Raw genomic sequence first — 22,897 nt, forward strand, 5'->3', positions numbered from 1 at the left:
AGGCTCCCTGCCAGCCTGAGTGCCTCGCCCCCCCCCCCGGCCACGCCACCGGCCGGCCTGCCCTTCTGGCTGGCTGGCCGTGCGGGTGCGCGCGGCGGGCGCGCGTCCCGGGCGGCTGCCAACGCCCCCCGCGCTTCCCTCCCCCTGCCCGCCCCCCGCCCAATGGCAGCGCGCCTGGAGGGAGGTGTGTGTCTGCGGGGGCTGCGCCTCGCCCCCGGGTGGCACCTCATTTCCGGTACCTGCCAGCCGGTGGGAGGGCAGGAGGCGAGCCCGGGCGGTCCGCGACGCCTGCTGCGCACAAGCGGAGGGCTCCCTGCCCGGCCAGCCTCCTCTTCCTCCCTCCACCAGGTGCGCGCCCGCCTGTGACCTTCTCCTCCCCTCTGTGGGCCAAGGAACGTGTGTACGCGCCTACCCGTGTCAAGCAGTGGTGCCACGCGGGGCTCTGGGCTGCTTCCCAGGTGGACGTGTCCTGAGCAGGGGAAGCTCGACTGGTGAGTTGCTGCCTGCCTGCCTGCCTGCCTGGGGCTCGCAGGGACGCGCCTTCCATTTCTGCCGCCCAGTTCAGCCTCGCTGGCGTCCAGGTGGGCAGCGGGCGGGTGCCCTGCTCCCGGGGCATTGGGGGTCACAGGGGGACCAGATGGCTTCTTTTTCCAGGACACACCTGCCTTTTCCCCCCTATGCATGTCTACTCAGTAGTAAGTCCTATTATAGTCAGTGGGGCTTCCTCCCAGGAAAGTGTGGATAGGATTGCAACCTTAGAGCACAAGCTTATGTTTGTCTACTCACAAGTAAGTCCCTTATTGTCAGTGGGGCCTACTGCCAGGAAAAGTGTGGATAGAAGTGTAACCTGAGAGCCCCATCCTATGCACTTCTGCTCAGAAGACAGTCACATTATAGTCAGTGGGGCTTCCTCCCAGGAAAGTGTGGATAGGATTGTAAATGTTGTCCTTTTCCCTGAGAGCTGACAGTAGTCAGCCTTCTTATCATTCATAAATTAGATGTAATATAGTTTATATTTAATAATAAGTGATATAGTGTTTAAATCAGCCACATGAAATCCATGTCTGAGTGTTTTTAGCTTTTATTTTGTCATGACCTATATATTTCTTGGCTGTCCTACATTTTGGGGTACCAGGTTCTCTTCTAAGGTTCTGACAGCAACTGTTACCCTGCACGTGCCCAGTCTTGTCTGATCTCAGAAGCTAAGCAGGGTCAGGCCTGGTTAGTACTTGGATGGGAGACCCCTTGGGAATACTGGGTGCTGTAGGCTTATACCATGATCTCGGAAGCTAAGCAGGGTCGGGCCTGGTTAGTACTTGGATGGGAGACCGCCTGAGAATACCGGGTGCTGTAGGCTTCTACCATAGTCTTTCGAGACTGAAGGTTGCTAACCAACCATCTAAGGTTCTGACATCTGGTCACCCTGGTCTTGAGCAGCCAGTGAAAAGGTGAGCTCCAGCCAGAGACGTAGCTGCATCTTTGGGTTGGAGGGGATCTTGGGCCAGCTGAACTCATCCAGGTCAGATCTGTGGCAGAGGCCTGGGCTGCTTGGCTCAGCACAGCTGTGTGGGTGACCTTCCTGCCCACTGCTTATTTTTTCATGGGGGTGGGGTAGGATGTGTGTGTGTGTGAGGGGGGGGTGTGGCTACAGGGAGGGGTTTGGACTAGGTGACCTTGTGGGCCCCTTTCAACCCCCTGGTTCCAAGGGGCACAGTCATGAGGTGTGTGGGCCTCATTTTTCCTTAACCAGGTTCAAATCCTGTGCCTTTTAAGAGCTTGCTTTCAGGATGAAGGTAAACAGGTTCAGAGTCACTCCATCCACAGGGTGAGGTAGCTTCTTTGGTTGAATTGCTGCCTGCAGTAGGAAGCAACAGGAGCCTTGCCAAGAAGAAAAAGAATCAACCCTAACATGTGGGGGTGAGGAGTTTCTGTGTTTTGGTTTAACCCTTTCATCCTCCTTCCCAATTGAAATGAAAAACAAAGGGGTGTGTGCATGTAATTGTATTTTCTCTCTTGTTATCCCTGCCTCACCTTCTCTTAGGTGTCTAATTTTTTTTAAATGCCTGAAGTTCTCTGACGTCTAAATGTTGATTGTAAACTGATTGGAGCCTAACTATCCCTTTTTGCTTGTAACATACTATCTACTCCAACTACACTGTGTAAACAATAGCACCGTAGTTTAGTGGCGGCAATGTTCCAAAGTTATTTTTGCTGAAGGTTACACTGTCTAGATCTCTTAACTCCACTTCATATTTATGTAACTTCTTTATTTTTTTCACAGTCCTTTGGGCTACAGTGAGTAGTTATTCCTCAGCACCTTCTAATGTCTCCCTCCTACTCATCCTCAGCATGATTCAGCAGTGGTAAAAAGGGTGAATTCCACCCTCACCTCATGCTTATGTGGAAGAACTGAGAGGCAGTGTGGTACAGTGGTTAGAGGACTGGATTTTGGTTTGAGAGCTCAGAGTTCAAATCTTGCTTGACCCTGAAGCGCACTGGATCACCTTGGCCCGGCCCAATCTCTCTCTCTCTCTCTCTCTCTCTCTCTCTCTCTCTCTCTCTCTCTCAAGATTATTAGGATGGAGAGGGGTAACACACATTTATGTATGCCCTCTTGAGCTCAATGGTGGAGTAAGAATTGTTGTTAATAGGCTTATAAAATAAGTGGATAGTATTTATTTATCTGACCAGATTAGGTGCAGGCTTATGTCAGAGAATTCCTCATCAAGGAAATAGGGAATTCTGCCTTATTACTCATGGGTCAAAGCTCAGGTGGTGATGAATTTGTTACATATTATAATGCCCTTGGTCATCTTGTTGGATCAATTCCCCCAGAGTTCATAATGAGAGTTTAGTGTGTGAAAAAAAATCACTGATTCTTCACAATTATAAGAAAAATTATAAAAAAAATTATAAGGCAAGAAAAATCACTGGAAAAAAATATGGGATACAGGGATTTAAATTTGCTAGAATGAGCCTGCTTCTGCCAAGACACAGAGGTCAGAGCAAAAGAATAATCTTTACCAGGTGGAAAGGAGTTTGTTGTTGTTTCAAGATTCCAAGTAGCAACTTTTTTCTGTTGTGTATATGAGAGTGATATTTTTAGTTGTTGATGTTGGTGATGCGCACCTGAAGAAGCTGAGTGGCTCTGATTGTTTCTGATTGATGACTGTGGTGGTTTTCTCCTTAATGTGCTAGTTGGTGGCATGAAAGTTGTATCTTTTGGTGTGAATGGCTGGAACTCTCCCATGCCCACAAAGCACAGAGGCCTTGCTGCTGCCAAAACTGGGATTTATTTCAGTGGTTTGACAAGAAAAACATGTTTGTTCTCGCCTGCAGAGCTATCTGATTCTCTCCCCCTGTTCCCCTCCCCAAGCGTTCTTAGGAATATAGTCCTAAAAAGTATCTAGGGGCATTGGAAGGACATGAAAGTAACATGGGTGGGTGTACCTGTATTTTGAAAAGCAATTTATTTTGTTCTTGTGAAACTCCTTGATTGACAGTAGCAGGGTGCTCCTGAAACAATACCTGAGCAACTTGACTATTCAAAAGTGGTACATGTTGCTTTTCTCCCCAATGTTAAGTCTTTGGAAATCTATACGACTTTTGTGACTTATTAGTTGTGTGCTCACCCAGTGCGTACACCTTGCCAATTAAATTGGAATTTAGCATTTAATTGAATTTAGCACTGCCTGGCAAGTTATAACTGCACATTACAGGTATAAATTGATATCTTGCAATGGAAATCTTGGGCCCACAAGAACAAGCAAATTCAGTTTTGCTGTTCAGCTTCCAGTTGCGACAGGATTTTGAGAGGTGGTTCTTTCCTGGAAATGGGCCTAAGCCTTTGATCCTAGCCATATTTAATTAGAAGTTTGCACCTTCAGGGTCAGTGGTGCTTTTTCCCAAATCCTGGGTTGAAATCCCCACTCAGTCCTGTCCTGTGCGGTTAACAGGTTTGTGGTGGAGATAAAAGGGAAAGGAAGAGGGTTTGTTGCTCTGAGCTTTTTGGATGAAGAGTTGGGGTGTAAATTGGTAAAGAATCTGCTTATTGATTTGTACAGGTGGCAGCAGTTCTTAGCTGTTAATACAGTATTTCCTCCCCCCCCCCACTCAGTGGCCTGTTAGAGGTGGGAGAAAACCGTTTTATTTTTTTCATGGATTTTTATGGATGTTTTCCAAAAGTTAGAAGTGCAGAAAGCAGTGCTATGTGTTTTTATTCCAAATTTACACAATAATTATAAATTATAATTGCTTTATAAGTGCACTAGGTTGGTGGTTTAGTGTCGGCAGATACAGTCACAGTCATTACCCCATTAAATAAATAAAAAGGGTTTTGGGGCGGGCAGGTTTGGGGCTTCTTACTTTTTAACAAAAATGAGAAGTGCAGAAAGGGGTGTTGTATGGTTTTTATTTCGTTCTCACTGTCTCCTCCCACTTCTACCTATTATTCAACTCCTAATGGCAAAATGTGTGTTGTAAGTCTGGTATTGACCTTGGTGTGTCTCCTGTTTTCCATGATTCAAGTACAGTGTATACACTTTCTTCCCTGCCCTCCTCCTTCCATATTGGGAACGTGTGTTATAGTTACATGGAAAACATAAGCTTGCCAGGCTACTTGTGCTGTGCAGTGCATCTCATTTATTGAATGAGATGGAGTTGGGGATTTTGCATTGAGGATTTGAAGGAATAGAGTACATCAAGCATTTTTTCTATGCCTATAAACATTAACTGTTGGTGTGTCTCCTGTTTTCCATGATTCAAGTACAGTGTATACACTTTCTTCCCTGCCCTCCTCCTTCCATATTGGGAACGTGTGTTATAGTTACATGGAAAACATAAGCTTGCCAGGCTACTTGTGCTGTGCAGTGCATCTCATTTATTGAATGAGATGGAGTTGGGGATTTTGCATTGAGGATTTGAAGGAATAGAGTACATCAAGCATTTTTTCTATGCCTATAAACATTAACTGTTTGCCATCCTTTCTGTCTGACTGATTTGGGTTTCAGAGTTCTGAATTGGAAAGGTTATGCTTGTGGAGATTTTGTGGATAATGAGTGATTTCATTGTAAAATCAAATGCACAATGTCATAATTTAATGTTTGTTGTGAGCCTGGGCCCATAAATAAGTTTCGTTTTTGCAGTCATGTGTCAATCATTGTCGGCTGTTTGGGGACAAGATTTCATTAGCCCAAAGATTATGCATGTGTTGGGTGTGGGTGTTGGTATAATTTCAGAAACTAAACAGAAAACATGCACCTTATTGATTTTTTTTTCTTAATTCACTGATATTTAAATCCTGTGTGAGAAAGAAATGTTAGTTGCAGGAATTAGTGCAATCTTCGGAAATTTCATATCAAGTAAGCAATTAAAGAAATGGACTGGAAACTTTAGTATGGTCCTGAATTAACTGAAATGCAAATTAGGATCTATTCCTTATAGCTTTGGAACCCTCATATCTTAAACCTGAGTTTCCATTTTGTTTCCTTTTGGGATGGGTGTGTAAGGATGTAGGTTGAGCAAGGTATTTATTTACTTTAATATACTCTCTTAGTGGGCAAGGTCTTGAGATGGGCATTTCCATACATTAAAATGCTCATCTTGGGGGTGTGACTGATACTGCAGAGATCATTATGAGATTGTTCTGTTTAGACATGACGCCCAGCATGCTTAACCACATTTATGAGACACACTTTTTAGACTTGCGGAGTGCTGCTAGTATTTCATAAAGGAGGGTATGAGGTTGAAAGCAGCACAATAGGCCTTCCACCATCATTTACTATTTTCCTCTGTCTAAAATGATTCAGCAGAAATTCCAAGTTTGTATTCTATTTGTCATATCTTCTAGGAAGTTTAGAACAAAATATTGTAATTAAAAGGAAGTGGTATGTTTTTCTAAAATATTTATCCTTTAAGTAGGGCCCTCAGGGTGGCTATCAGTAACTTAAAATTCAAGAACCCAGCAAAATATTGTGAAAAAAGAACCATAAAAGTAGGACAGAGATGTTAAAAATGAGGAAAAGCAGCAGTGCGATAAAACAGTAAAAATAGAAACTGGTGATGATCCTGTTTCCAGTGGTGAAATGACAACTAAAAGCAGTCTGGAAAATGCCATGCAAAAAAAGCATGTCTTTAGTCTCTGCTGATAGGGAGGGTACAGATCTTAACGCAAAAGGGGCAGTTCCAAAGTTGAGGTGCCAAAATGTCCTGCCCCTTATGGCCATCCGCCTGACCTCAAGGGTAGCACATACAGTGGGTCCCCCCCCCCCGACCTTAGAAGGCAAGCTAGTTAATGTAGAAGAAGACTGTCCTTTAGATACCTCAGTCCTAAGCTGTAAAGGGCTTTAAAGGTCAAAAACCAGCAACCTGAATTACACTCAGAAATGAACTAGTGTGGCTCAGCAGAATCAAGCTGCTGAGTCATGACCACCAGATGGGTCACCACGTTCTGTACCAATTACAGCCCCATGTAGAGCTGTGTTATAGTTGAGTCTCAAGGATTTCTTAAGTCTTCTTGGGTTAACTGAAGGAGAGGAGGTTTTTGTCTGCATACTGATGACACTCTGCTCCAGAACTCTGTCGTGTAGGTGTTACGCAGCGGACAGACTAGAATCCTGTGGCATCCTGCAAGTCTAAGACCAGGTTTCACCCAGTATCACTTTCTGGAATCTGTCAGCCAGGAAGAACTAGAACCGCTGCAAAACTGTGTTTCCAAGCCAGCCACTATGGTCGATGGTATTGAAAGTCAACAGGGAAAAATCTAATCCTGGGTGCAGATCATCCATCATGGTTACCACCAAGCTGTTTCCATCATGAAGCATGGTCTGAAGTCCAGACCAGGTACTCTAGGAGTCCAGAAAATTATTTTCATCCAGGACCCTCTGAAGCTGAGACATAACTAGCTGTTCCATCACTTTGCCCAGAAACAGAAGATTTGAGACTGCCTGGAAATTTCCAATACGGTTAATTCCAGGGAAATTTCAGGAGAGGGGAAACTACTGCAAGCCTTAATGCTGCAGACAGAACTCTGTTCATCAACACTAATGAATATCCCTCTCTGTCCATGTGGCCACCCCCGCTCCCCTAGGCAGTTCTAACAAGCCAAGCTGGGCAAGGAGCAAGAGGGCAGGTGGTTGGCCTTGCACCATAGAGGATCCTGTTCATATCCTCAGGACAGGAGGATCCTTTCTGTCCAATCAGAAAAGGATCCCAAGTAACAGGCCCAACAGATGCCTGGGGACTTCAACTGGACCACCCAATGTGGAATCCAAGTTATGGCAGACATGAGTAGTTTTATCTCCAGAAATGCATATCGAATTTGTCAAAGTGAGCAACCAGGTTGCTGGTCCTACTCGCTTGGTCAGCCTGAAGAAGCAAGGTATGGACATCTTGGAACAGCAGCCTAACAGCCACCATCACTGCCACTGAGTGGGCTCCAATATTGGGCTCTCATCTGAGTTCAGTTGGACTCCTTTCAAGTCATCCACCACTATTGCTCAAGGAGTCAGCGTTCTTCAACATTTTTTTTCTCTCAGCACACTGACCTTTGTGATCCTTTCTATGGTTTTTGCCATTTGTGATGTCACTTCCAGCTTCCGAGGGACTCTGCCAGTGTAGGAAGAGGGGCAGACAATTGCCCTAGAAACAGTTACAGAACCCAGAAGGGTTTTCTAGCTATTTTCATCTGCTATGCTCCAAACTATTGCAGCACACCTTCAGACCTTTTGCAACGTAAATCTCTGGCCTTGCTGCTTCCATATATGAAGCTCCCCTGTAAACCAGGGAACCGCTTTGGCTTGGCAAGGAGGCAGAGGCCTTTTGGAAGCAATGTGATCGAGAGTCCCAGTCAGCTCCCTATTCCAGAGGTTGATCAATGCTTCAAATGAGCCCTGGCATTAGAAAATTCCATAGAGCCATTGGGACTCTATCTGGATCCATAAGGGTGAATCATGCAATTTGTCCTCATTAAGCCTAAATCTCACCGGAAAGCAACATTTGCACAGAGCTGTGCTGTCTCTAATAATAGCTAACGCTAGATTCAATTTTGTTTAAAAATAATGTAATTAGTGTGTTGTGGATAAATGAAATTGAAACATTTGGGACACTTGTAAATAAAATGCAATCGTGGAAATGGCATTCATGGATTTGATGCACCATGGGTACGAGGGTGAACCGGTTTGCTCGTCAAACCAGAAGTGGCTTTCTGGGGCCTCCAGCAGGCCTTCTGAAGATTGTGGATACCGAGGCCTCAGAGAGCCATTTCTGGTTTGCTTGTCAAACCAGAAATGGCACACATTTGTGTATCAGCGTATCTGGGAGATCCTGAAATGCATCGCCCTGAATAAAGAGGTTGCACTGTATAGCAGTAAATGGGTGTATTTGCATTAAGTTTTTAAGCAAGCAGACTCCTAAGCTCTGGGGCAAGCAATAGCACAGTAAAAACACAACACAGTAATTAGGTATTTTTTAATATTTGTCTGAGGCTGCATCCTTTTTTTCCTGGCCCTGCTCCTGTGCCTTCAGCAACAGCCTGAACAGTCACAATTAAGTATGTGGTGCTTTCCTCGCCTCTCTGCCTTCCTTCCAAGGAAGGTTTCATTTGCTTTCTCTCATGACCCAAGTACTGTTAAGACGCATAGGAGCAAAGCCAGGGTGTCACACCTTCTGTAAGAAAAAGCTTTCCCAATTTCTTGTGCAAGAGAACTCATGGAGGAAAGAACAGTGAGCCCGTCTCCTGGATGTAAATGCTCATGGTATTTTCATGCATTTAAAATGAGTTGATTTAAAATGACTGGCTTTAACAGTGTTACTGGAAGACTTTATAATGCACTATTTACGTTAAGGGTACTTAAAAGTGCCAGGATCCACTACTCTTCTCTCGTATTCTGTCCACATGTGTGGTTCAGGTGTTGGACTTAGACCTGGGAGAGCCAGGTTCAAATCTCCCCTCAGCCATGAAGTTTCCTGGGTGACCTTGGTGACTCAGTATCACCTGCCTCATAGGGTTGTTGTCAGAACAAAAGGAACCATGTACACCACCCCGAGCTACTTGGAGGAAGGGCAAGATAAAAATGTGAAAAATAAATAGCTAGTTAAATGCTGTATAAAATGTGTAACTACAGTCTGGTGTAAAGAACTTTGAAGTTTGCACTTTGCACTGATATCAGGCACAAAGATGGAGAAAATCTATAAGTAGCCTTCTACAAATGAATAACAATGGGCTTGCTCGTGTACACTGTATCTAGTATCAATCTGCTGTATAGATCAAAATAAAAAGGACAAGTCATTTGCCTACATGAAACTGTCAGCTGCCCAGTGTTGCTCAAATGAGCCATGCTAATCATCATGGTTAAATTTTGGGAAAGGTGCAGCAGACTTCTGAAAGTTCTCAAGTGGGCAGTGCTTGAAAGTTTCCTCTGCAAACTCTGCCATCCTGAGTCTTTTATTTTTATGTACTTATTTTTCAGTGAAAATACCATCAGCTCAGAATTCATGGTGGCTCCAACAGCAGCAGGCGAATGGGCCTCCGCGATGGAAGGAAAACGCATTATGGATCTGCGTGTCTCTTTCAGCGTGGCAGGGGTTTATCGTAAATGGTAAGTAAAACTTTGCCTTTGGTAAATTGAGAGCCAGTTTGGAAAAGTCTTGGAAATGTTTGGGAAGGAAACTTTTTTGGGAGGGATAAAAATCCCGCATGTATGCAACGGAAGTAAACAACAAAACTCATGGCTGCCATTGATCTGTTTGCTCACCAGCCTGAGAGTTTGATTTTTATTTTTTTCTCTCCATACATGGTTAAAGCAGGTAATTGTGGCACATGGAGAATACAGCTGACAGAGCAAAGTTAGGCTTAAATTTTTGACTTTTAAAGTCAACCACAAAGTACAGATCTTAGACTCGGCATCTTGTGTCTGGAGGAAATGTCTGTTCCGGGAACTTGAGACCTTTGTCATGTCATTTTTCCCCACCGAAATGGCAAGTTTGCATACACAGTTGGGATTAAAACTGTGGAAGGACAGATTATTGAAATTATGTGGTTTCATGCCCCCCCCCCACACTTGCTATTTATAATTTAAACCTAGCATTGCGTCGCGTGAAGTTGTACGATTAGGCTTAGAAGCACTAATGTGATGTGCACATCTGATTAGACCCTATGATTTTTAGGATTCATTTTCAGATATTGCCTTTTCCCATGTAAGGGGAAAGTGGTATATTTTTTCTCTCTCTGTTCTTGTAAATTTAACTTGAAAACTTTATTGTGGAATGCACAAGATATCCAGCCTTATAATAGCACGTAAACATCTTTTTTTTTTTTGCACATGGTACATTTATGCTCAATATATTTTTCCACCCCATTTTGTGGTCGGGAAGAAATTTTTCTCCAGTTTTGTTTGGCCCTGAAACCAGTGAGTTTTGCTTTCCCTTGCAGCATAGCATATAGGTTGGCTAGACTAGTACAAGCCAGCCAGTCGCATGTTTCAGGAGACGGGACCTGACTCACTCTTTCTGTAGTGTGCCTTAAGGAAAGCAACAGGGACATTTGGGATCTAGATTGATTTACACCAGTAATTTTCAACAATTTTGTTTTCACACCATACTGTTCTTCACCTCTTGTGATGTCACTTCTGCCTTTCAGGAGATTTTTCTGAGTTCAGTGGTTCTGTTTCTAGGGCAACTGCCTGTAGTAACAAGTTGCAGAACCCTAAATTGTTTTCAGTGATTTTCAACTGTGCTCCAAACTCCTGTTTCACACCTGCGAACCTTCCATGGCACCCCAAAATGCCGCAGCACACCACTTGAAAATTGATCTACACAGTCTGGGAGCAGATGTGTAGATGGATGACATTGGCATGGGAATTGCAATAGATTGCCTACTGGTTCTCTCTAATTCTGATTCTATGCTAGATGGCATAAGAAAATGGGCAGTGCCCATTTCTGGTTATGAGGTATATGTACTTGTGATATTTTGCGTGTCTAAAATTCAGCGATGAATGTAGCTATCTTATAGGATTTGGCCTAAGAGCGAGAGACTGTGCTTTTCTTAACATAGATGAAAGATAGAGCTGTGGGGTGTTCTTCACTGTTGGGAGTGAAGCTTGCGTTCTGAAAAAAAAAAAGATTACCCATATTTTCTTAGATCGATAATTTCTAAATAGCACAGTAGCAACACACTTTTCAGTGGATAGTGCATTGTAAAACAGTTTTCCATGTTGGATTTAATCTTAATATGGTTTGTACTGGTTTGTCTGTCAGCTGTGTTACATGTATCGTTAAGCAAACAAAAAAGCTGGCTATTGAAGACCTAAAACTGGGTTTGTGACAGTCCACTGGATATCCAAGGAGAACCACACTTGGGGAGACAATGTTCAAATGGCCAGTCTCTTCTGAAGGCATCTTCTGTTTCTCTGGAAGTTGCAGTCAGGAGGTTTAGCAGGCAGTAATGCCAGGGAATAGGGGTGGAAGTTAGACCATTCATGTAACTTTTGTAGGTGGGAGTCCTTAATGTATTTTGTGAATTGTTAGATAAAGCAAAGTGAGTGACTATTTTCATTTATTTTTAATGGCAAATGACTTTGAGAGATGTCAAACCGAATTCTGTTATTGGTCATGGATGATTATATTGGCAAATCAGAATGCATCACATGAAACATTTGTGTACTTAAAAATACTTTTTAAATTTCCTACTCTTTTATGATGATCATGCATATTGATTTTTGAGAAATCGTCTGCTTTATGCTCTGACTCAACTTTCTACAATTCAGTTCTTCATATTTTTTTTGTTGCTGTTGTTGAAAATGTCAGTAGAATTGTTTGTTGAAATAAGTACATGAAGTTACTTTGAAGCTACTTTTAACTGCCACCAAATCAAATACTGTGACGTAGTATTAGTATTTGTAAAATACTAGTAAAATACGTAGTACAAATCAACTTTGTAAATAAAGGTGAATGGAGGGAATGGTATTGGTCAGACCTTTACTTCCCTTTTTCTGTTCACTGCAGTGTGCTAGTATCCACCCATTCTACCTAGATAGAGAGAGGAAGGAAGGGAGAGAGGAAGGAAGGAAGAGTTCAGACAATGGAATAATTCATTCTAATAGGCTAGAGCCTACTTTGGCTGAATGAAGTGATCTGAAGGTTATCGGGCACATATTTTAATCGATTTGTGTACTTGTGAACATTGCTCTTTATTTTAAAGCAGTGATTCTCAAATATTTTAGCACTGGTACCCACTTATTATACTGACAATCTATCAGGACCCACTGGGAATGATGTCATTAACCTAGAAGTGATGTCATTGCTGGAAGTGGCATCATCAGGCAGGAATATTTTTAGCAATCCTAGGCTACAGTCCTATCCACAGTTACTCAGGAGTAAACCACATTGACTATCATTGTTCAAAGCATATACATAGTAATCTGTACAGATCTGTAACATTTCCCCAAATGCAGTCACATACCATCGCAGCGTCAAGTCTAATATATAAGAAATAAAAGACTGAAATGAATGGGGACCCAACTGAAAGTGGCTCGCGACCCACCTAGTGGGTCCCAACCCACAGTCTGAGAAAAATTCTCAATCCTTAAAATTTTACAATCCTTTAAAATTTAAAGGATTTCTATACCACTTTACTAAAAACCCAAAGCAGTGTACAATAAGACATAAACACAGAGATCAAAACATAAGGATAAAATATTAAAATAAAAACCATTAAAACAATTAAAAAAATTAACGTGCTGATCAGCTTGTAAAATGTAATCAAAATGTTGTAAAGAAAATAGATGTGCTTATACCCCCAGTTGGAGTTGAATAGAGGTGGCTGCATCCTTCAAGCAGGAAGGACCCATGCAGTTGGTGCAGAAAGTGGAAGGGAGGCAAGTCTGGTGCTGCCTCCCTCCCAAATACTGGTGCTGCTCAAGTAGTTTGTTGTTCCCTCTCCCAGAAAGAGACAACCAGCTCTGTTTGCGGGTTCTGCAATTGCCACAACACTCCACTCTGTTTCTCTGACAGAAACTATAGTGTGGTACTGTGGCAGCTGCAGTGCACGTAGGAGTGCGAGCCACAGCGCTGTTCTTTGCTCTGAGCGTGGTTTCGTGGTGACGTGGTATATAAAGTGAATGCGTAAACAAGGAGAGCTTCTCTCCTGCGCTCTTGTCTGAAATATGTGATTTCCCAATGTGGCTTTTTATTTAACGTTTCATTAACCCTCCAGGGCTGTGAGCGCCTTGGCAGCAAAAGCAGTCAAGACTACCAGTCAAAGGACACGCGCGGCCATTTTATCTCTTTCGCCAAGAAGAAGAGTTTGTTCTCCTCCGCTCTCTTCCAGAAACAGATGTCGATTCCACGATGGCTTTTCAGTTTGTAAATAATTGTGGTCTGTTTGTATTTTGCAATGAATTGCACCGGAGGCTGCAGCTGTGCAGAGTCAGGAAGAGCTGGGAGATGTTTGGAGTGCTGTGGGGGAGGCATTGGCATTCCAAGAGGGCCCGTGAGAACACAGCTGAGAGAGGGTCACGTGAATGATATTGAAGAGCTGCTGTTAGTGGTATTAACCCACGTTGGCAGTTCTGTGTATTGAGGAGGCAGGACAATGCCGAGAGCTGGAAAGACTGGCTACACCACCTGCTTATCTGTTCTCGAGGCCCTGCATTTCTTCCCAGTGTGTGGCTCCATGGCTTACCGGTTAGCTCTGAGCAAGCTGCCAGTCCCCTATAGAGCACACTCCACCATAACGGCTTCATTCTCCACTGCAAGCCTAGATAGTGTTCTCTTCCTGGAGCTTTGCAGAACAGCAAGCAGTAGTCTGTGCCATCAACTGGCATTCAACTAAAAGTGGGCATCCGAATCCACAGGGGATCCATTCCATTCCTGTGGATATCAAAACCTGCAGATAAACGAATCCATGGGTTGCTCCAATATTACTTCTGGATGCAACCAGAGATGTTTTCCAGTCATATCTGGGAAGTGTTCTGAGGCTCACAGAGGCTGTGTGTGACCTCTGAGGCCTCAGAAAGTCTTCCGGACATGACCAGAGAACATCTCTGGTTGCATCCAGGAGCTCAGGTTCAGCCCTTCATCACAGGTTTGGAACCCATGGTGACTTAATCCATGGTTCCAAATCTATAGTTAAGGAGGATGGACCTGTGTGCTGTAGACATGAGGGAGCTGATGTCTTGTTTTGGTGTCTGTTCTGCAGAACATCTTCTCCTAATCAACCTGCAACCCACCTCCTATTTAAGGAAGGTTAGCACGTCTCTGCTATGTATCTTTGCACAGAAACCACGGAGGATCAGCAGTTGCTTACCTGTAATTATAGCTCTTCAAGTGGTCATCAGTGCAGACACAGGTTCCACCTAACTGCTCTGCAGGTCTGGCTCCAACTTTTGGATCTCTTTGGGATCAGTCCTCAAAGGAACTGAGGAATTGGGTGTCCTCCCCTTCCCAGTGCACCACCTGTGCATGGGGTTTCCCCACATGAATGCAAGGACAGAACACTTGAAGCTTTCAAGATTGGCAGAACTCTACCACGTGTGTTGGCATAGATGGCCTCTCCACATTGCAAGGAAGCAACCTGTCCTTATCTTTAAATAGAGAATCTGGGGAAAAGTGATACTTAGCATAGCTTAAGGGTTAAAGCTTAGATTTTTACACAAATACCCTAATGCAGTTTTAAAAATAACAAATATAGCAGAGGTTGGGGGGAAACCCTTGCCTCTTTATTTGATGTCACACAGAATGTTGTACTTGACTCTTTGCTGAAGCTCGTGTTTTTGTCTTGAGGTCAAAAGTCCTAAATGAGAAGTGAATATTTAACTAGTCTTCCAAGGACAGCCGGCAGTCTTTCTTTATTGGAACATGAGATTAGATGAGTAAAATCAACCATTTGGGGAACGAGGACTGCAATCCTGTGCGCACTTGCCCAGGAGTAAATCCCATTCAAGTCAGACCGACTTCTGAATAGTCACATGCGATTGTGCTGTAAAACTCCTTTTTTTCAGGTTGCTTTCTCAAAGCTCCTAGCATGCTTGTACCCCTTTCAGTATCATTTATTACAACTAAAGACCTTTGCATTGCAAGACCGGTGTCAAGCTCCACATGGCATTTAATACTGTGTGGATGTGTGTTTTCAATAGTCATTAACAATCCCACTCTGGATTGATACTGCTTCAGAGGAAGCACTTTCTTACTTCTCCCTGATTTACTGACGAACATCACTTTCCCCCCTGCCTTATAAGAACATAAGAACAGCCCCACTGGATCAGGCCATAGGCCCATCTAGTCCAGCTTCCTGTATCTCACAGCAGCCCACCAAATGCCCCAGGGAGCACACCTGATAACAAGAGACCTCATCCTGGTGTCCTCCCTTGTATCTGGCATTCTGACATAACCCATTTCTGAAATCAGAAGGTTGCACATACACATCATGGCCTGCAACCTGTAATGGATTTTTCCTCCAGAAACTTGTCCAATCCCCTTTTAAAGGCGTCCAGGCCAGACGTTATCACCACATCATGTGGCAAGGAGTTCCACAGACCAACCACATGCTGAGTAAAGAAATATTTTCTTTTGTCTGTTCTAACTCTCCCAACACTCAATTTTAGTGAATGTCCCCTGGTTCTGGTGTTATGTGAGAGTGTAAAGAGCATCTTTCTATCCACTTTGTCCATCCCCTGCATAGTTTTGTATGTCTCAATCATGTCCCCCCTCAGGTGCCTCTTTTCTAGGCTGAAGAGGCCCAAACGCCGTAGCCTTTCCTCATAAGGAAGGTGCCCCAGCCCAGTAATCATCTTAGTTGCTCTCTTTTGCACCTTTTCCATTTCCACTATGTCTTTTTTGAGATGCGGCGACCAGAACTGGATACAATACTCCAGGTGTGGCCTTACCATCGATTTGTACAACAGCATTATAATATTAGGTGTTTTGTTCTCAATACCCTTCCTAATGATCCCAAGCATAGAACTGGCCTTCTTCACTGCCGCCGCACATTGGGTCGACACTTTCATCGACCTGTCCACCACCACCCCAAGATCTCTCTCCTGATCTGTCACAGACAGCTCAGAACCCATCAGCCTATATCTAAAGTTTTGATTTTTTGCCCCAATGTGCATGACTTTACACTTATTGACATTGAAGCGCATCTGCCATTCTGCCAGTCTGGAGAGATCCTTCTGGAGCTCCTCACAATCACTTCTAGCCTTCACCATTCGGAAAAGTTTGGTGTTGTCTGCAAATTTAGCCACCTCACTGCTCACCCCTGTCTCCAGGTCATTTATGAAGAGGTTGAAGAGCACCAGTCCCAGGACAGATCCTTGGGGCACACCGCTTTAACTGCAATTTAAAGTGGATATGTAGGCCATGCCTTTTGAAATATCAGTATTGGGATTAGGGTATGTGTTAAGCTGCAAACTAGACATGACGTTCATGGCATCTTTTGGAACTCTGTTGTGAGTTTAATGTCAAGCAACCCTAGTGACCACTATTTGAATTGGGACTGTGGTGGGGGGGGGGGTTGGAGAGCTTTAATCTGTTGCCCCCACTATGGCAACCCATGACTGCTGTTTGATCTGATGTGGAGGCTTCCATTGATGTCAACAAGAACATCCTCTTCTGAGATAAATAGCTGTGGAAGGCCTTAATCCAGGCCGGGACCCCAGCTGGGTTAAAGGATTAAAGCCCCTTGCCTCAATCCAGGCCAGTTCATACACACCTTGAAGTGCTTATCAAAGGATTTAACTTAAAGCGTCTGGACATGTAAAGTGTGGATACAACAACTGTGTTTTCAAGCACATGCTTTTTTACATGTATCAGGAAGTCAAGTTGGCTGAAGTTCTCTGCTGAGCATACCCAGTGACAAATGGCTTACGAACGAGGCATTTGAGTAACTAATACTGCAATCCTAACCATACTTTCCTGAGAGTAAGCCCCATTGAACAAAATAGGACTTACTCCTGAGTAGACCTGGTTAAGATTGTGCCCTAAAGCTGTTCAAGATATGACAAGATGTAGTGTGCTATCTCTAAAAATGTGTAACTTTATCAAAGATCCAATTGAGGCTTTATGGCAAGGCCATCCTTACCCAAGAGAAGGATGTTCTTAACTGGAAAGGTGGGATAGAAATATTTCTCATTAAATAAAATGAGAGAGCATAGTTGGTGTATTGCTTGAAGGTGCAGAGTCTCTTGGAGCTACAGGTGCCACCTGGGCATCTTTAGACAGTCCAAAAGCATCCCCAAGTGGCCTGGCTGGAATGGCTCAGGCTGGTGGGGGAGCCATACAGCTCCGTTCCCCCCCCTGCCAGGAATGGCTCCAAAGGGAGGGGCTGCTTGCCCACCTCCCTGCCTGGCCGAGTGTTCCGCCCCCTTCCAGCTACGCCACTGCATCTCGGTCAGGTGAACTTCTCCTGATCCAATCCTCTGCTGGATTAAGCTTCTGTTGGTTAGTTTATTGGTCTTTTCCAACCCTTGTGGACGCCACTCGATCAGACTCTAGATCAGGACATCTGTTAAACCTGTTGCATTAGGATGAAACTGAATGTTACAGTTTTTGTTACTTACTTAGCACTTCCATGGCTGGTTTTTACAGTGCCCAGTTTGGGTCCTTGCAGGTTGGGACTGGACAGGAGAAGGCGGCTTTAATTCTATCCTCCTGGAACTAAGGAGAACTTTCTTTGGCACACAGCGGCCATTGGGGAGCAGCAGGATCACTGTCTCTACCTCCCCCACCAGCCTGAGTGTGTGGGGAGTTCAGTCGCGCTTTTATTTTCTCAGAAAACAAAGCAGGGAAGCGTAAGCATTTGCTTCCTGTACAAAGTAGTTCTATCTGAAATGTACTTCGATTAATGTGCACGCCAATCTTAAGCACAAACCCTGCAGTCCTGATCTGAGTTGCATGTCTTTGATTCTGTTGCTTCAGTGAGAATAAGTGCCTGTGATGTCATGGAGCCCTGGCTCTTGCGCAGACAGGAGTCTTGCATTCTCTTCTCAGAACTGTCGAATCGGCCTTTTCAGCCACACTAGACGCTGTTCCAGAAACACCATTCAGAGCGCAATACCATAGTCTTTCGAGACTGAAGGTTGCCAACATGACAACTAGGGTGAAGCCTGAAGGGTGCCAGCCTCGAGCACTATGCCAAAGGGGGGCACATGACTGCCCCCAGGCTCCACTCTAGTTACGGCGGAGGTGCTGGCAACTTCACACCCTTTTCTTCTCCTGTAGATGTTCTGTTACCTCTGCCCCTTATTAGTAGGGATGATTATCTTAATGATAGCCTTGTGATTCAGAGAGCCATGCTTACAGCCAAGTGCTTTTCACTCTCCTGTTAGATCATTTATGATATTTCTAAAGGGACATGTGATGTGCATGTGTGTGAGGGTTGTCTTTTCATCAGAGGGGACTGCTGATCTGGAAATATAAAGTAAAAACAGCCCTGTGAATTAGGGCACATGTAATGCCATTAGATATTTGATTTTCTCTGTAAACCGCTTTGTGAACTTTTTGTTGAAAAGCCGTATATAAATACTGTTGTTGTTGTTGGCATATACATGTCCGTGCCAGAGGTCCAGTATGTTTTATTCAAAATTGCCAGGCTCATATTTTGTACAAACCTGCAGCATCCCTGCACCAGGATGGTGGCTTCTTAATTGTTTTTTAAACATCTACCAAGATTGCCTGCAGCACAAGATTTTGTCAAGTTCTGTGAAGATGGACAAGGCAATAGTAGCATTGAATGGGGTTATGAAAATACCCCTTTAGAATCTAATATAAGGAGCAGCAGCTCATCACAAGAAAATTGTTAACTGAAAAATCACTCTGGGGATGCTTTTTTAAACAGAGGTACTGAACACATCCCAATTGTTTTGCTGTTGGAAATTGTTCCTCTGTACCCTGCAGAATTCCAGGTGTATCTGTACATTTGCCCTGTGAATATTGAATCATAACACTGCACAACGTTGCAGCCTACCTTGGCTGCTTTCCAGTTTGAAAAGAAACAAGGGCCTTATTACAGGCATTTGCAGGTACTCTGGTGGTATTTGGTTCCTGATGTGTGAACTGCCCTGGGCAGAGATACAGATTTGTTTTTCAGCGGAAAAAGCTTTTATCCTCCTAATGAGTTTTGCTGTTATGGTGTCTGCATAGCTAGTTTGTCCACAAAACTTGGACTTTGTGTTGTGTACCCATGGAACTGAGTGGGATTAATCTTTAGCCCCAGCTGGTATAGTTTTCATACTGGGAAAAACCAATAATACAAGGGATTTGTTTTGGTGTCTTTGGTACAGCGAAAGTTTTAACTGTGTGAATCCATAGTTTCCATGCCAATCAATAAAGAAACCATATTAGTTTTGGTGATAAATGCTGCAATGACAACACAATCAATCCTTCTGCCTTTTTGTGAGTATGTGTCTAAATGCTTGTGTTGATGTGATCTGTACACTTTTGTGAGTTGCTGTGAAGTAGTAACTGACATGCTGAGGCTTCAGTCCTATACACCTTCCTGGGGATAAACCCCATTGAAGCCAATTCTGAGTAGGTATCCATAGGATTGTAAATATGAGCTCCTCTGAAAATCTTTGATATTTGTGTATCTTTCTATACAGAGAGATGTTTCTTTCTGAACAGAGGCATGTATATTCATCTTTGTTATGACTCTTTTAATGAGGAAAATTCACAAGCATGGGTGTATTTCACTTTTCTGTCAGAAATGTCCCTGCAACATGGTTTACGGAGTAAATAAAACAGTTTTTAGTGTCCCTTTTGTGCTACAAGGTTTACAAGTGGCTTTAGGAATGTGCTGATGCAATTTTACTATGCAAAACCTACTGTAGGGTAATACAACCTTCTGAAAAGAGTATTTAATGTTCAGATCCTCCCTATGTGTAACTGAGATACTGCATAGTCCTTGCCCTTGCTTCCATTTCTGTCCTTTTACTCTGTCTGCTTTCTAGAGCAAGGGTTGTCAATATTTTCCTTTTCATAGCTCACTGACCTCCACGGTCTTCGTGTCTTGTGATGTCACTTCCGGTTTCCAAGAGACTCTTCTGGGTTCTCTGGCCCTGCTTCTCGGTGGTGGTGTAGCTGGAGGGGGGGTGGAGCAGCCAGTCCAGCGGGGAGGCTCAGTGGGGCGTATGGCTCTGTTTTGCTCCCCCGCCAGGAATGGCTCCAAAGGGAGGGGCCGCTTGCCCACCCCACTGAGCCTCCCCACCGGACTGGCTGTTCCACCCTCCCTCCAGCTACGCCACCGCCTTTCTTAGTTAAATAACAGAAATGAATGAGGGGAAAAAACTTCCCTGTGGAAACTGGAGTAGTAAATTGCACCATATGTCTGACTCCGTAAGTTTTCTGTTCTCAGAGGGGCAAGTCATCGGGGATAAACTCTTTTCAGTGAGCAAGTGCTGCTGGAATATATGCAGACATAAGAAGTCTACTAAAAGATGATTGACAGCACCGACGGAGGAAATAGCATGACTTTTTCCACAAACAAACCCCCAGATTGAAGAGAACATGTGGTTGCAAATTTCATGTGCACAGACACTCATGAATACAATTTGTGGGCGCATTGTGCCAGGGACAAAGAGCACATCTTGGTGCTTTAGTAGTCTGAATGTGCTGGCTGTGATTGAGTGCTGCATGTGGCTTATATCAGGGGTGTCAAACATAAGGCCCGGGGGCCGGATGCAGCATGCGGAAGTTTTTTATCTGGCCCTCAAGCTCTTGACTGCTGAGCAGTGCCGAGGTGTTACATGAAAATTGGTCTCTCCCATATGATCAAGACTTGCATATTTTCTCTTGTGCTATTTGCCACTAATGAGTTCCTAAGTGAGAAGAAGTGCTTATTTTTGACCTGTTTAATGACATCACCTGTTCATGACATGTTTAATGACATCACTTCCAGCCCTAAGCAGGCATGATGAATGCTATTCGGCCCCCTATATGAAATGAGTTTGACACCCCTGGCTTTTATCTTTCAGTAAAGTTGGAATGAAAGATTCAAAGTCTAAGACACAAGTTTGATAAAACAAAACACTTTAATACGGAAAAGAATTAAGCATGATAGCAAGGGCTGTGGCTGCTGAACTTGGGCTCCCCTGAAGCTTGCCCTGGAAAGGGTTGGAGTCTGTATTTAAGGTGCTTGGATTTCATCATGTCAGAAAAGCCTGTGTTGTCCTTGCTAGGAGAGAAGGGGGTAAAATCCGTGAGAACAGACATTAGAGTTATTAAACAGTTGTGAACTTTCTTGGCTCTGGTGCCAGGGAGTAAACAAACCCTTGGAAGGATGTCATGAGAAGCACCTGTGTTATCGGGTATTTTGACTTTTGCAAGGCCAAGATGCTGGTATTGTTAATTAAGAATTGGCTTTAGCTGTGGTGGGGGGAGAGCGTGTTGTGTCAGCCTTCAAGACCCTTCTGTGACTTTAGGCCCTCTGACTTTTGAGAAGGTGAGTGAATGGTAGAAAAAAATCACTCTGGGAGTGTGTGAGTTGCCTCTAACTTGCTGTCAGCCATGCTTAAGGATGATGGTTCAAGCACTCTGTGTATTCTCTGAAGCAGTACTTCTGAAGGTGAGCTTAGCTAGTTTTAGGTAGGAAAAGTAGCTTTGTTTTTCCAGTCTGCCTGATGTATTCCTTAACTGTACTCTAAAATTGGCTGCTATCCTTTTTTCCTTTTAATAAATTTATATTTATTACCTTGTTGCAGTATACGTGCTTTTAGGGGAAATCTTGGTCTAGTCTTAATCCAGACTTGAACCACAGAAGTGCATTTTGGCCAGTGCTGGGGAAGGAGGAGGCTTGGTGACTTGCCCACCCTTGATTAGTAACTGGGAGGCCCAAAGGTCCTTGGCTTCCCCTGGCTCTGGAACTGGTAGAAAGGGGTGGTGGCTGGTTGACACAGCAGGGCTGGCGTTAGCCCCAGAGTGTGATCAACTTCGAGTTAACAGACAGCTGAGGGACACTGCATAGCACAGATGGAAATGGAAGCAGCAATTAGGTTTTTAATTTAGGATATGGCTTGAGTGCTCATATTAGCTGCATGGTTCAGGAGTACATAGACCTTAAAATAATGTTTGGCTGTTCAGAAATCCTTGAATGGGCAGCTGTGCTGAATGTGCATTTAAACAGGTTAAGTATCTTGTGCATTCACTGGATAGAAAATCTGGATATAAGCATTGCTAATTTGTTGCCAACTGATTCAGTTGTGTGCTAGATACAGCAGATCTACTTTTTCACGTTGCCATTGTATACACGTTGTTTACTTCTTGACCATTCAACCAGTCACACCGATGTCATTCCTCTTTCTTCCAAAACATCTTTTTGCTGTTTTCTGCACAGGTATAGGTAAATTATAGAATTTGAGCTTTATGACCTGTGAGAAAAGATACAGTAGTTGCTCAAAAATGTCCAGTCTTAAAAGGAGAGTATAATTACAGTGATATCAATCTTTTGGGAAGGAATTTTTCTCCCTTCTGCACCGTAAGGATGCCATAGTATTTTCAGTAGCAATTTTAAAAATCGAAGCAATGTATTTGCACAGACTTTAAGGCTGAGAAATGCATGAAACTTTTAGAAGTCTGGAAAGAACAGAGTTCTGTGAATTTCAGTGTACAGTATAAAGCTACTGAATACAGAGTCAGAGCATTTTCCTGTCTAAATCAGTGCTGCTCCCTGGATCTTTGGAATGAGAGTGGAAACCAGAGATTAAGTGGAATCTTTCACAGTGTGTTGCCTTCCACTGAGCTATTTCAATCTCTCTCTCAGTACTCAGTACAGTGGACCCTGCATATCAGCAGGGCTTTGGTTCTGCGACCCCGAACAGATTCCACAGTCTGTTCGTTTTCAATTCTACAGGTTTCACACTGACAAAATTGCATAAATGTGTGCAAATTGTATACACTGCCTAAACTTGCA

At 43.8% G+C, this 22,897-nt stretch overlaps 1 protein-coding gene across 1 annotated transcript in view; it reads left to right on the forward strand.

Moving 5' to 3' along the window:
- Nucleotides 1–228: 228 nt before the first annotated feature.
- PPARA (peroxisome proliferator activated receptor alpha) overlaps nt 229–22,897 on the forward strand; it is a 41,932-nt gene continuing 19,263 nt past the window's right edge. Inside the window, exons 1-2 of the mRNA XM_066631585.1 lie at nt 229–491; nt 9,468–9,596. The gene's annotated coding sequence lies outside the window, so the exon portion shown is untranslated. The remainder of the gene's footprint in view (nt 492–9,467; nt 9,597–22,897) is intronic.

Source organism: Tiliqua scincoides, chromosome 6 (genome assembly GCF_035046505.1).
Source record: "Tiliqua scincoides isolate rTilSci1 chromosome 6, rTilSci1.hap2, whole genome shotgun sequence".
NCBI lineage: Eukaryota > Metazoa > Chordata > Lepidosauria > Squamata > Scincidae > Tiliqua > Tiliqua scincoides.